General features: G+C 43.9%; 1 long non-coding RNA gene across 1 annotated transcript in view; it reads right to left on the bottom strand.

The window, feature by feature from the left end:
* Positions 1–9,404: 9,404 nt before the first annotated feature.
* LOC115942099 (uncharacterized) overlaps positions 9,405–13,152 on the bottom strand; it is an 11,962-nt gene continuing 8,214 nt past the window's right edge. The window contains exon 2 of the long non-coding RNA XR_014142077.1: positions 9,405–11,127. This is a non-coding gene — a long non-coding RNA (uncharacterized LOC115942099). The remainder of the gene's footprint in view (positions 11,128–13,152) is intronic.

Below are 13,152 nucleotides of genomic sequence, written 5' to 3'. Positions count from 1 at the left end.
GATCTGGAGGAACCTCAAGTGCATATTACTAAGTGAAAGAAGCCAATCTGAAAAGGCTACATACTATACGTTTCCAACTATATGACATTCCAGAAAAGGCAAAACTATGGAGACAGTAAAAAGATCAGTGGCTGGGGCACCTGGGTGGCTCAGTCATTAAGCGTCTGCCTTTGGCTCAGGTCATGATCCCGGGGTCCTGGGATCGAGCCCCGCATCGGGCTCCCTGCTCAGCAGGAAGCCTGCTTCTCCCTCTTCCTCTCCCCTTGCTTGTGTTCCCTCTCTTGCTGTATCTCTGTCAAATAAATAAATAAAATCTTTTCAAAAAAATTTTTTAAAAAAAGATCAGTGGCTGCCCAGGGTTGGGTGGTGGTGGGGAGGAGGAAAAGGATGAATAGTTGAAGCACAGGTGATTTTTAGGGCAGTGAAACTCACCTGTAGGATACTCTTTTTTTTTAAAGATTTTATTTATTTTTTTGACAGAGAGAGAGAGCACAAGCAGGAGGAGTTGCAGGCAGAGGCAGAGGGAGAAGCAGGCTCCCTGCAGAGCAGGGGGAGCCCGATGTGGAGCTCGATCCCAGGACCCTGAGATCATGACCTGAGCCGAAGGCAGTCGCTTAGCCAACTGAGCCACCCAGGTGCCCTCACCTGTAGGATACTGTAGCAGTGGACACACGTCATTATACATTTGTCCAAATCCATAGAATTCTTTGTCCAACACAGGGTGAAACTTGATGTAAACTACAGACTTTAGTTAATAATAATGTATCAATACTGGTTCATTAATTGTCAGGGATGTACCACACTAATGCAAGACATTAAAAATAGGGGAAACTGGGGGGACAGGGACAGTATATAGGAATGTTCTGTGCTCTCTGTTCAATTTTTCTGTAAACCTAAAACTTCTAAAACATAAAATCAGTTAGTAAAAGAGAGAACAAATAGACAATGTTTATCTCTGTGTGCTGAGACTGTGACAAGTTTTTCTTTTCTATTTGGTTGTAATCTCAAAATTTCAACATAAGAAGGTTTTATTGCTGGGACACCTGGGTGGCTCAGTCGGTTGAGCCTCTGAGTCTTGATTTCCACTGGGGTCATGATTTCAAGGTTATGAGATTGAGCCCTGCATGGGGCTCCACGCCAGGTGGGGAGCCTGCTTAGGATTCTCTCTCTCCCTCTCCCTCTGCCCCTCAACCCCCTCCTAAAAAAAGTTTTATTGTTATGTGTCTTAAAAATTCTTCATTACTGATTCATACACAAATACTTCCTTATTGAAAATATCTGAAACACTACAAAACTATTTAGAGGAAAAAGTCAATCCCACTCCATTCCAGAGTGGTAACCATAAACAATTTGGTGAGAATCCTTCTGGATATTCTCTGTGTATCTTCTCTGGATGTACATAAACCAATAGGTGGTTGTATCCGTTAGAAATGTTTTCATCTAGAAACTTTAACAAAAAGTAACCTGAACAAATGGGGATTTTATTTGGCTCACAATCCAAGAATTCCAGACACAAGTAGTCCTGGAGTTAGCTCAGTGGCTCTGTGATTTTAGGTGGCACCCTTGTCCTGATGATTCTCTGGAACTTTCGCTAATGTTTGTGACCTCATTGCTGCAAGATGACTCTCCCTTTCCAGAGTCCACCTGCTATACATCTGTGTTCAGACTGGAAAAAGAAGAAAGGGCTGCTGTATCTGACCTTTTGATCAGGAAAGCAAAAATTTCCCAGAAACCTACCAACGGAATTCTGTATACATTTCATTTGCCAAATGTGTCACGTGGCCCCCTCTAGCCACAGAAGACTGAAAGGCAAGCATTTCACTCTTCCAACCACCAGAGGAGTTGGCATCAAGGAGGAAGTATGGCAACTGCTTTGGGGTCCGCCAACAGCTGGATCGGACAAAACAGCTATTTATTTTAATTTGTGTATGTTTTCATTTAACATTATGTCTTGGAGATTTTCTGTAAGTGCATTTATATCATTCTTTTAAATTCTTCATGATATTCCATTGTATAAATATATGATGATTTTTGTTTAATGTTGATGAACATCGAGATGACTCTTAAATTTCCCGGCTTCAAACAATGCTGCTTGCACAAGTTTCTTCAGGAACAGGTGACAGTATCATTCTACCATAGCTATAAGTGCAATTGCTTGTCAAAGGATAAGCATTTTTTAAATGTGGATAGATGAAAATAGAGCTACCCTATGACCCGGTAATGGCACTACTGGGTATTTACCCCAGAGATGTAAATGTAGTGATCCGAAGGGACACCTTCACCCCCAATGTTTATATCAGCAATGTCCACAATAGCCAAACTATGGAAAAAGCCCAGATGTCCATCGACAGATGAATGGATAAAGATGTGGTGTATATATGTGTGTGTGTGTATATATGTGTGTGTGTGTGTGTGTATACACAATGGATATATATGGAATACAATGGAATATTACACAGCCATCAAAAAATTGAAATCTTGCCATTTGCAATGTAGTGGATGGAACTAGAGGGTATTATACTAAGTGAAATAAGTCAATCAGAGAAAGATAATTATCATATGATCTCACTGATATGTGGAATCTAAGAAACAAAGCAGAGGATCATAGGGGAAGAGAGGAAAAAATGAAACAAGAACAAACCAGAGAGGGAGACAAACCATAGGAGACTGTTGATCATAGGAAACAAACTGAGTGTTGCTGGAGGGGAGAGGGGTGGGAGGGATGGGGTAACTGGGTGATGGACATTGGGAAGGGTATGTGTTGTAATGAGCACTGGGTATTATATAAGACTGATGAATGACAGACCTATACCCCTGAAAAAAATTAATTGAATTTAAATTTTTAAAAAATAAAAAAAAATTAAATAAACTGTGGATGGTTTCTTCTGAATTGCCCTCAGAAATGGGCCAGTTTACCTCCCTACCAATCCTCTGTGTAAGTGCCTGTTCCCTATATCCTTACAAACAGAGGACATTCTAAATTTTATCCAAATAAGGAGCAAAAATATCACATTGTTTTATTCTTATTTGTTGGATTACTGGGTGTTTTAACCGATTCTCTAGGATATTTGTAATAGATAAGTATAGTAATGCAAATAACAGTCTTCTCTCTTCAATGTTTGAAACTTTTATTTGGATTAGCCTTTCTTTTAGTTTTAAGGGGGCTTTTAAATTTTTTTTTTTTAAGATTTTATTTATTTGAGAGAGAGAGAATGAGAGACAGAGAGCATGAGAGAAAGGAGGGTCAGAGGGAGAAGCAGACTCCTTGCTGAGCAGGGAGCCCAATGTGGGACTCGGTCCAGGGACTCCAGGATCATGACCTGAGCCGAAGGCAGCCGCTTAACCAACTGAGCCACCCAGGCGCCCCTTAAGGGGGCTTTTAAAAAAGCCTTTTTCAGTTGAATGCTTAGTTCTCTTATGCTCTATGTTTACTGTTTTCTAATATGTGCATTTAAGGCTATACATTCCCTCTGGCTACTGCTTTGTATTCATCTGCAGGTTTTGAAAAATAATGGTACTTTGCCCATTCTATATCTTATTCCATTTGTTACTTTATATATTTGTTACTTTAGATGCTTCAGAATACTTTACATATTGATGTACTTAGATTACTGATGTACTTAATAATAAAAAAGTCAAGCAAATACTTCAGGCATGAGAGGATATGTAAAAATTTCCTGACCCACCTCCAACTCTTCCCTGGAAATAATCACTATCAACAGGTTTTGATTCTTTCTTAAATTAACATATGACTGTTTTCATTTTTTGTTTTCTTTTGCAATCATTTTCATTGTTGTGGTCATCTTGCATTTTTGGTATTGAGATTTTCTGTGTGATCTGGTAGCTAATTTTTATTCATGTACGTTAAGTGTATAAAGATAATATAGTTTCTCTTTGTTGTGTATAAAATTCTGCATATAGTTATTTGTAAAGTGTGTTCATTTATTCAAACCCTCTGCATCCTCACTTAATTTTTGTTTACTTTGTCAGTATCTGAAAGAGATGTTTCCAATCTCCCACTATGATTATGAATTCATTCATTTCTCTTTATATTTCTGTCAGTTTATGCGTACTATGTTTTGAAGCTACATTATTAGTTGCATAAGGATTTATAACTATTATAATCCTTGATGAATTATAACTTTTAAAAATAAAAAAACTTCTCAATAATTTTCACTTTGAATTCTATTTTTGTCTGATACATTTTATTAAGATTTGCTTAAAACATCTTTTTCATGTTTTGTTTTCAACTGTCCTAAAGACATTTCATTTTAAGAAGTTCTCCTATAAAGTGTGTATTCCTGGATTTGAGGTTGTATTTCTTTTTTTAGCTCAATCTGAGAGATTTTTAATAGACTTTTTTAACCCACTTTCATTTGATGTGATTACCTGATGTACTTAGATTTATTCCTGATTATCTTTTATGTTTTTTATTTGCCATGCTTTCTCGTTCTTTATTTTATTTCTTTTCTGGCTTTTATTGGATTGCTTTTTTTTCTTAAGGATTTGGGAATTCTACATGATGATTCTATTTTTTTGACTGATATCCTTTAACTTAAAGTTGATTTTTTCCATCAAAATCTAGTGCTAATCAGAAAGACATCATTCTCTTTTTTTAAAAAGATTTTATTTATTTGAGAAAAAGTGAGAGAGGTCAGGAGCAGGGGGAGGGGCAGAAAGAGAGGGTCAAGCAGACTCCCTGCTGAGCACAGAGCCCATGTGGGCTCAATCCCAGGACCCTGGGACCATGACCTGAGCCACTTAACCGGGCAGACACTTAACTGACTGAGCCACTCAGGCACCCCAGAAATACATCATTCTTCTAAATGCTTTTGGTACAAGTAGAGGGGAACTAGTGTTTGAACCTGGAGGCCCTCCTTGATGAAGACATATTTTTTGTCATTTCATTGGATTTGTGATAAGAGAAGAAATAGATCCATATATCATTTTGATCCAATCTCTATTCTTTTATTATAAGGGGAAAAGCAATTGAGAAAGCATATTTCAAAACAAAAAAGAGAGAAAGAGAAAGCAGAGGATGATGCTCAAGCAAAGGGAATGATTTGGGTGATGGGAAAATTTTAAGCATCAGAGTGAGTTGATCTGGGGGCTTGGAGACTTTTCTAAGGCAACTCCAATTACCCTGTGAAGGTAAACTTCTCTTCCAAGCATAAGTTCAGCTCTGCTTGTTGTGTCTGGACTGACATTGGCTAAAGAGAAAGGAAAGCAGATAGTCTGAAGAGCCAGGTGACAAGCTTGATCTTTGACAAAAGAGTCAAGGCCAAGAGCAAGGAACCAAGTTCCATTTTGAGTGTAACCAGCAATTGCCAAGATTTGAGTCAAAGAGAAGCTGTAAGATGTTGTAAATTGTATCTGGGATTGTTTTAATCAAGGTATAGTGACTGTCATGAAGGAAGAAGTTTTTCACACATGCACCTAAAACTAGGAGACATGGCATGCCATGCAGGACCACATTGGGAAGCACCAGGGTCAGTCAAGAGGGAGAGGAAGCGAGGGGGAAACGGGGTCAAGAGCCTTTACTGTGGCTTTTGCTGGGAAGGCAAAGCAAGGAAGCAGGTTTAGGAGTGGCTAGTCTGAGGCATTTGGGTGGGCTCTGGGGCATAGGAGTTGTCCCTCATTGTCCAATACCTGGCCCTGGGGTGGTTAGGGTAAGCAGACAGTGGCCAGGAGTGCGGGAGCCACATAAAGGAGGTTGGGGTGTGGGCTTTGGATTGGTCAGATTGCTTAAGAAAGGCGTGCTTGCGGGCTGGTCTTCACTATCTCTAGATATTGGCTAGCTCTGGGAGGGACAGTCCCTCCAGCATCAGCAAGGCCCCAGATGTCAAACATCAGAAAATAAAAAGACATGATGAATACAAAAGTCTCAGCTCAAGGTGGGAATTGAGGATCAGGAACCAGCAACAGAGTCAAAGTGCCGGCAGCCCGGAAGATAAGAAATGTTTATGTGGAGATCTACTATTCGCCAGAGAGGACCTTGGGGCTGTTTCAAAACACTGCCCACACATGGGCTCACTGTAGCCTCTGCCGTCTGTCTGTCTTCAGGGCAACACCTGATGTTGCTCAGAAACAGAAAATTGTGTTCCCAGCTGGAACATCTTGTCTCTCGGTTTCCCCGTAGCTCACATAACACAAAAATTAAGGGCAAGGGGCTGTCCGAAGGATTTTTAAAATTAGTGAATTTACATTAAAAACTTTACAAAGATATAAAACCTACATCACGTTCGACTGCTACGTTTAGCACTTCATCTCCCTTCCAATGAATAAAATAACGATCATCTGAACTAGTCCCGAAGAAAGCCCAGACCTAACTCAGCCTGTTCCTCTGGCTACATGGAGGTCTGGTTTCTATTAGGTGATGGACAGACCCGGCGCCCCCTGCCAATGAGCTTCGGAGGAGAAGGCAGCCACAGAGGGAAGCTGCCAGGCCAGAAGCCGGGCACACACACAAGATGCTAATGTGCAAATCCACCACGGAGGACCAGCCCGCTTCCCTGGGCTCTCTGACTCAGCCAAGTCCAGCTGAGCTGTTAAACAGAGCCCATCAGTGACAGGAAGCCCGGCCAGCCCAGAGCCAACACGGCTGGTCTAATGAAAAGGCCTTTGGCTGGTAGCACCAGAGGCGACAAGTACAAGCCTCTGGGACGTCTGAGGCCTCCTCCATCCCCTTCCTCTGCGGTCTTGGCAACTGCGCTTGGTCCAGCACGAAGAAATGCTGAAGCAGCAGGACAGCTCTGACCCTGAGTTTACAATTCAGAGAGCGCTGGAGAAAGCAGAGCTGTCGGTTCCTTCCCAGCCTCCCATCAGGGAGTGAGGCAACAAACCCGGGGGCTTTGCATCCTCACCCATTTTCATAACCATCAAACATTTATGCCGCCCCTCCAGGCCGGGCACTGGGCGCAGCGCAAAGCATACAATCCAGGCTCTGCCCTTTGCAAGCTCACGGACCAGAAAGGGGATGAAGTCAGCACACAAGACCCAGGCAGACAGGGAAAGGGAGTCAGAAACGGTCTCATGGGGAGGCAAGGAATCTCCCCTCAAACCAGCAGCGCCCTAGAGCTGGTTGGACCGGACTGTGCTGGGAGCTGGGGCAAGTACATCCTCCCTAGCCTCGGGAGTAAAGGAAGGCATGCAAACAAACACCCCCCAGCCAGTGCTGTATGTACAGGGATCGCAGTGGGGATGAGTCACAGAAATAGCATAGTGGAGCGTTTGAGCTGGGTTTTTATTTATTTATTGTAAAGATTTCATTTATTTATCTGACAGAGAGAGACACAGCGAGAGAGGGAACACAAGCGGGGGGAGTGGGAGAGGGAGAAGCAGGCTTCCCACGGAGCAGGGAGCCCGATGCGGGGCTCGATCCCAGGACCCTGGGATCATGACCTGAGCCGAAGGCAGATGCTTAATGACTGAGCCACCCAGGTGCCCCTTGAGCTGGGTTTTTAAATCATAGGATTTCAACAGAGCGGGGAGGAGTGAAAAATCAATGCTCCAGCCAGAGGGAGCGGCCAGGACGTTCAGGGCAAGTCCAGGTTAGGTAAGCCAGAGACCAGACGTGGGAGGGGCTTGAAAGGCCTCGGTGCAGAGGATCAACTTAGGCCCTTAATCCATCAGTCATTTTTAAACATTGTGGTGAAAAGCACGTAACAGGGGCATCTGCGTGGCTCAGTCGGTTAAGCGTTTGCCTTCGGCTCAGGTCATGATCCCAGAGTCCTGGGATGGAGTCCTGGCATCAGACTCTCTGCTCAGCGGGGAGCCTGCTTCTCCCTCTCCCTCTGCCTGCCGCTCTGCCTACTTGTGCTCTCTCTCTCTGTCAAGTAAATAAATAAAATCTTTTAAAAATATATAAATAAATATATAAAAATTTTTAAAAAGCACGTAATATAAAATTTACCATCCTAACCATTTTTTAAAGTTTTTTTTTTTAAGATTTATTTATTTATTTATTTAACAGAGACACAACGAGAGAGGGAACACAAGCATGGGGGAGAGGTAGAGGGAGAAGCAGGTTTCCCGTGGAGCAGGGAGCCCGATGCGGGGCTCGATCCCAGGACCCTGGGATCATGACCTGAGCTGAAGGCAGACGACCAACGACTGATCCACCCAGGTGCCCCTAAAGATTTTATTTATTTGTCAGAGAGAGAGCGCGGACATGCAGGGGGAGCGGCAGGCAGAGGGAGAAGCAGGCTCCCCGCTGAGCAGGGAGCCCGATGCGGGGCTCAATCCCCGGACCCTGGGATCATGAGCTGAGCCCAAGGCAGATGCTTCACCGACTGAGCCACCCAGGCGCCCCATCATCGTAACCATATTTAAGTGTACAGCTCAGTAGTGCTAAGTATATTCATGTTGTTGTGAAACACAGCTCCAGAAATTTTTCCTCTTGAAAATGTGAAACTCTGTACCTAGTAAACAAGAAATCCTCTTTCCTCCCTACCCCCTCCCCAACCCTAGGTCACTTGCATTCTACCTTCTGCCTCTATAAATGTGACTGCTCTAGGTACCTCATTTAAGTGGAATCACATAGGGTTTGCTTTTTTTGTGACTGGCTTAACTTCACTTAACATACTATCTTTAAGATTCATCCACATTGTAACATGTGACAGGATTTCCTTCCTTTTTAAGGCTGAAAAATATTTCATTATAGGTACAGACCACATTTTGTTTACCTATTTGTCTGTTGATAAACACTTGTGTTATTTCCGCCCTTTGGCTATCATGAATAATGCTGCCATGAACATGGGTGTGCAAATATCTCTTTGAGTCCCTGCTTTTAATTCTTTGGCGTATATACCCAGAGGCAGGATTGCTGCATCATACAGTAGTTCTAGCTTTAAGTTTTTGAGGAATCACCACAGTGTTTTCCATAGTGGCTGTGCCATGGTGCTTTCCCACCCACAGTGCACGAGGCTTCCGATTTCTCCACATCCTCGCCAGCTTTGTTACTTTCTGTTTTTGATAGTAGACATCCTTGTGTGTTTGAGCATCGTTAGTCATTTCTGAGTAGAGGCATGATGAACCGGAGCTGCCCGTCGGCAGGAAAAAAGTCAAGAGGCAGAAGATGGTCAAGGCTTTGGCAGTGGTCAGACTAAAGAGAGGGACTCCTGTCGAGGTGTGGCGGCAGAAGAAACCAGGGCTACCAAAGAAAAGAAGTAGCCAGACAAAGGGCAGGAGAGGGGATGCCAGAGAGAGGGAGGAGCTAAATGGGACTCAGTTGCAAGCAAAAAGACTGAGAAAATAGCAATACAGTGAGGAAAAGTGGGAAGTTGGGAGAGGGTGCTGCTTTGGGGGAGGTGCCGAGATGTGAGAGGTGCCTGCAGCTGACAGGTTAGTTGCCGATGCAAGACTGGTGTCCCAAAGAGAGTCCAGGGCTAGACCCAATAATGGCATTCATTCATACAGCACTTTTATTTACGTGAGCCCCTCAGTGCTCATGACACCTGGTAAGGTCAGTCCAAGCAGGTGTCATTTCCATCAGCTGAGCGATAAAAAACCAGGAAGTACAAGGGACAAGCCAAGGACACTCTCATGTCAGACAACAATCAGACAAGCTCTGAGTCTGCTTCTGGTCGAGTGGCCTCTTTTCCTGAGCTAAGACTTGCCTAGGAGTGCACGGAGGGCCCGATCAGCGGAAGACACGTTCGCTCATTGGACAAATTTTGAGTGCCAGGTGCTGGAGATTCACTAGTTAATAAAACAGACAGAATAGACACGATCCTGCCATCATGGAGCCTACATTCTTGTAGATGGTGGAACAATCCAGCTGGCCTTTCGGCAGTTTTCTGAGAAGCCCAAAGAATTCCCCAGGAGAAGTGTCCCAAGGCAAATCTGTGTCTTGAAGAGAAAGGTGGTCTGCTCCGTCTGTCACGTTAATTCAAGTTGGACCCACTTGCAGTCTTGACAGACCATACTCAGGACAACAGCAAAGGAGAGCACTACCTAGAATAAGCTCATAAAGTAGTCAGGCACAAAGAGTACTTAGAGTTGACTTTTAGGGAAAACATTTCTTTCTCCCTATTTTCTTTCCCTTTTACTTGAAACCCATCAGCCAGAAGTCTGTCTTCCTCACTAAATACCAATAATCCATGTCTACAAAGGAGGTTTCCAGTATACCCATGTTTATAGCTGCATTATTTATAATAGCCAAAAGGTGGAAAGAACCCAAGTTTCCATCAACACTTAATGGATAAACAAAATGTGGTCTGCAAGTACAATGGAATATTATTCAACTTTACAAAGGAAGGAAGGAAATGCTGTCACATGCCCCAACACAGATGAACCTTGAAGACATCGTGCTAAGTGAAATAAGCCAGGCACAAAACGACACATATTGTATGATTCCACTATGTACGTATGGAGGATTCCGTGTACCCAGAGTCGTCAAAGTCATAGAGACAGAAAGTAGAACAATACTCCCCAGGGTCTGGGGAGGGAAAGGGGAAACGGGAGTTGTTGTAATGGGTACAGAGTTTCAGCTTAAGAGAATGACGAGAGATTCCTGGAGATGGGTGGTGGTGTTCGCTGCACAATATTACGAATGTACTTACTGCCACAGAACCATACCCTTAAAATGGTTAGAATCCGTTTTACCCTGCTGCCAGTAGAATAGTCAGTACATCTTCCCCATCTCGTCCTTGTCATCATCTTTAATCAGAGGGGCTGACTAGACGCTTCTCGGTGTACGATCTAATGTTTCCATGGTAACCACTGTAAGGCAGATAGATGCCTGGCGGGCACGATCTCACCAGCAGATCAACAGGGTTCACCCGACTGGCCTCTCTCCCCTGCGCTCCACTCTGTAAGCTGCTCCACGGAGAGCGAAAAATCGGTGTCACATCGTGTGCCTCTCTGCATCTCGTACCATCTTCAGCCACTCTGGGGCTCGGTTCTTCGAGCATTCCAGTCGATAATTTGCTCCCAGCCAGCCACACAGGCTCTTCTTCCCACTGCAGAACATCTTCTCCTTCTGCTTCTTCACCACTCCCCCACCTTGTTCCTTTACTAGCTCTTCCTCCTCCTCAGAATTCTTCAGGGCTGATGAGATGCCTCTTCCTCCAGGAAGCCTTCTTGTCCTGAATGCCCAGATGATGTTATATCTTCTGTTTCGTGCTCCTGTGGGGAAAAAAAAAAAAAAGCCACAGTGAGAGTGAGAAAAATTAGGCAGCAGGAGAGGGGAGTCATCCCAGATGCCTTTTATTTAGACAAAAACCTGTGAACATAATGGACTTTGGATTCAGAAGCCATCGGACTGGAAACCCTAGATGTCCTGCTCACGAGCTGTGGTACCATAAGCAAGCTACTTAAACTACTCCAAGTCCCTTTCCTCTTATGTAAAGCTGGGATCAAATGTCCTAACTTTCCAGGGTGCCAACAAGGTGAGGGGGGCGGAGAGTGGCATATCCCAACTGTTCTTGTCTTGGGTCACTCCTCACTGGTTAAACGTCCTCGCCAACTCCCAGATTCCCACCTGCCCAGACTCTACTCCCCCTCCAGCCCACTTCTCAGGTTGCCATTGGAACATCTTTCTAAACTGCACATGTGGGGTGCCTGGGTGGTGCAGTTGGTTAAGCTTCCGACTCTTGATGTAGGCTCAGGTCATGATCTCAGGGTCATGGGATCGAGCCCCACATGGGGCTCTGTGCTCAGCACAGAGTCTGCTTGGGATTCTCTCTCTCTCTCTCTCCCTCTGCCCCTCCTCCTGCTCACTCTAAATAAATAAATAAATAAATAAATCTATCTTTAAAAAAAATAAACTGCACATGTGACAACCCTCTGCTTGCCTGTAGTTCTTCTCCATTGACTTCAAGAGAAAATCCACATTCATAGTTGGTCCCTGGTTTCTCTCTCTGGTCCTCCTGTCTCACTACTGCCCCCATGCCCTGAGTTCCAGCCACACCGAGTTCCAGCCTCAGGCTCTTTTGAGGCCCGTGAGTCTTCCCACACATTTCCTCCTTCTTAGGAAAGACCCTCTCCTATCCCGCATTCTGCCTGACCAGGTAGCTTCTGCAGGGAAGCCTCACCTGACCACCACTACTTGCATGCGCAGCCCCATCTTGCGCCCCTGGGGAAGCCTACGATTTTCCTGCCCCTTACTCATTGCATTTTTTCTGTGCATTAATTTTGTTTTAATTTTGGCTTTAACAACTTTACTAATGTGCAATTGACATGTAATAAGCTGTACATACGCAAGTGTATAACCTGGTAAGTTTTGACCTATGTAAACACCCATGAAAGAATGACCACAATCAAGATAAAGGATTTATCTATGTTCCCCCCAAATTTCCTGGTCCCCCCTGATAATCTCTTCGTCCTGCCCTCCCTGACCTCTCTCTCATTTGCAGGCAACCACTGATTAACTATCACCGTATATTAGTTAACATTTTCTAGAATTTTAGATAAATGTAATCATACAGTATATACTCTCTTTTGCCTGGTTTTGCCCAGCACAATTATTTTGAGATTCATCCATGTAGTACCAATGGTTCATTCTTTTTCTTTTATTGTCGAGTAGTATTCTATTGTATGCATATAACACAGTTTGTTTATCCATGTATCTGTTGATGGACATTTGTATTGTTTCCTGTTTGTATGAACGTATGCTTTCATTTCTCCTAGGTAAATCTGTAGGAGTGCAATGGCTGGATCATGTAACAGGATATATGTCTAACTTTTCTTTTAAAGATTTCATTTATTGGGGCACCTGGGTGGCTCAGTCGTTAGACGTCCGCCTTCGGCTCAGGTCATGATCCTGGGATCCTGGGATCAAGCCCCGTATCAGGCTCCCTGCTCCTCGGGAAGCCTGCTTCTCCTTCTCCCACTCCCCCTGCTTGTGTTCCCTCTCTCACTGTGTCTCTCTCTGTCAAATAAATAAATAAAATCTTAAAAAAAAAAGATTTCATTTATTTATTTGACAGAGAGATAGAGAGAGAGCAGAAGTAGGCAGAGTGGCAGGCAGAGGGCGAGGGAGAAGCAGGCTGCCTGCTGAGCAGGGAGCCTGACACAGGACTCAATCCCAGACCCTGGGATCATGACCTGAGCCGAAGGCAGACGCTCAACTGACTGAGCCACCCAGGCACCCCTACGTCTTTTTTTTTTTTAATTTTTTAAAATTTATTTTTATTTATTTTTATTTTTTTT

The sequence above is a fragment of the Leptonychotes weddellii genome, chromosome 2, assembly GCF_054177405.1.
Source record: "Leptonychotes weddellii isolate Sample4059 chromosome 2, ASM5417740v2, whole genome shotgun sequence".
NCBI classification, from domain to species: Eukaryota; Metazoa; Chordata; class Mammalia; order Carnivora; family Phocidae; genus Leptonychotes; species Leptonychotes weddellii.
This window is presented reverse-complemented; position numbering and strand designations above follow the sequence as displayed.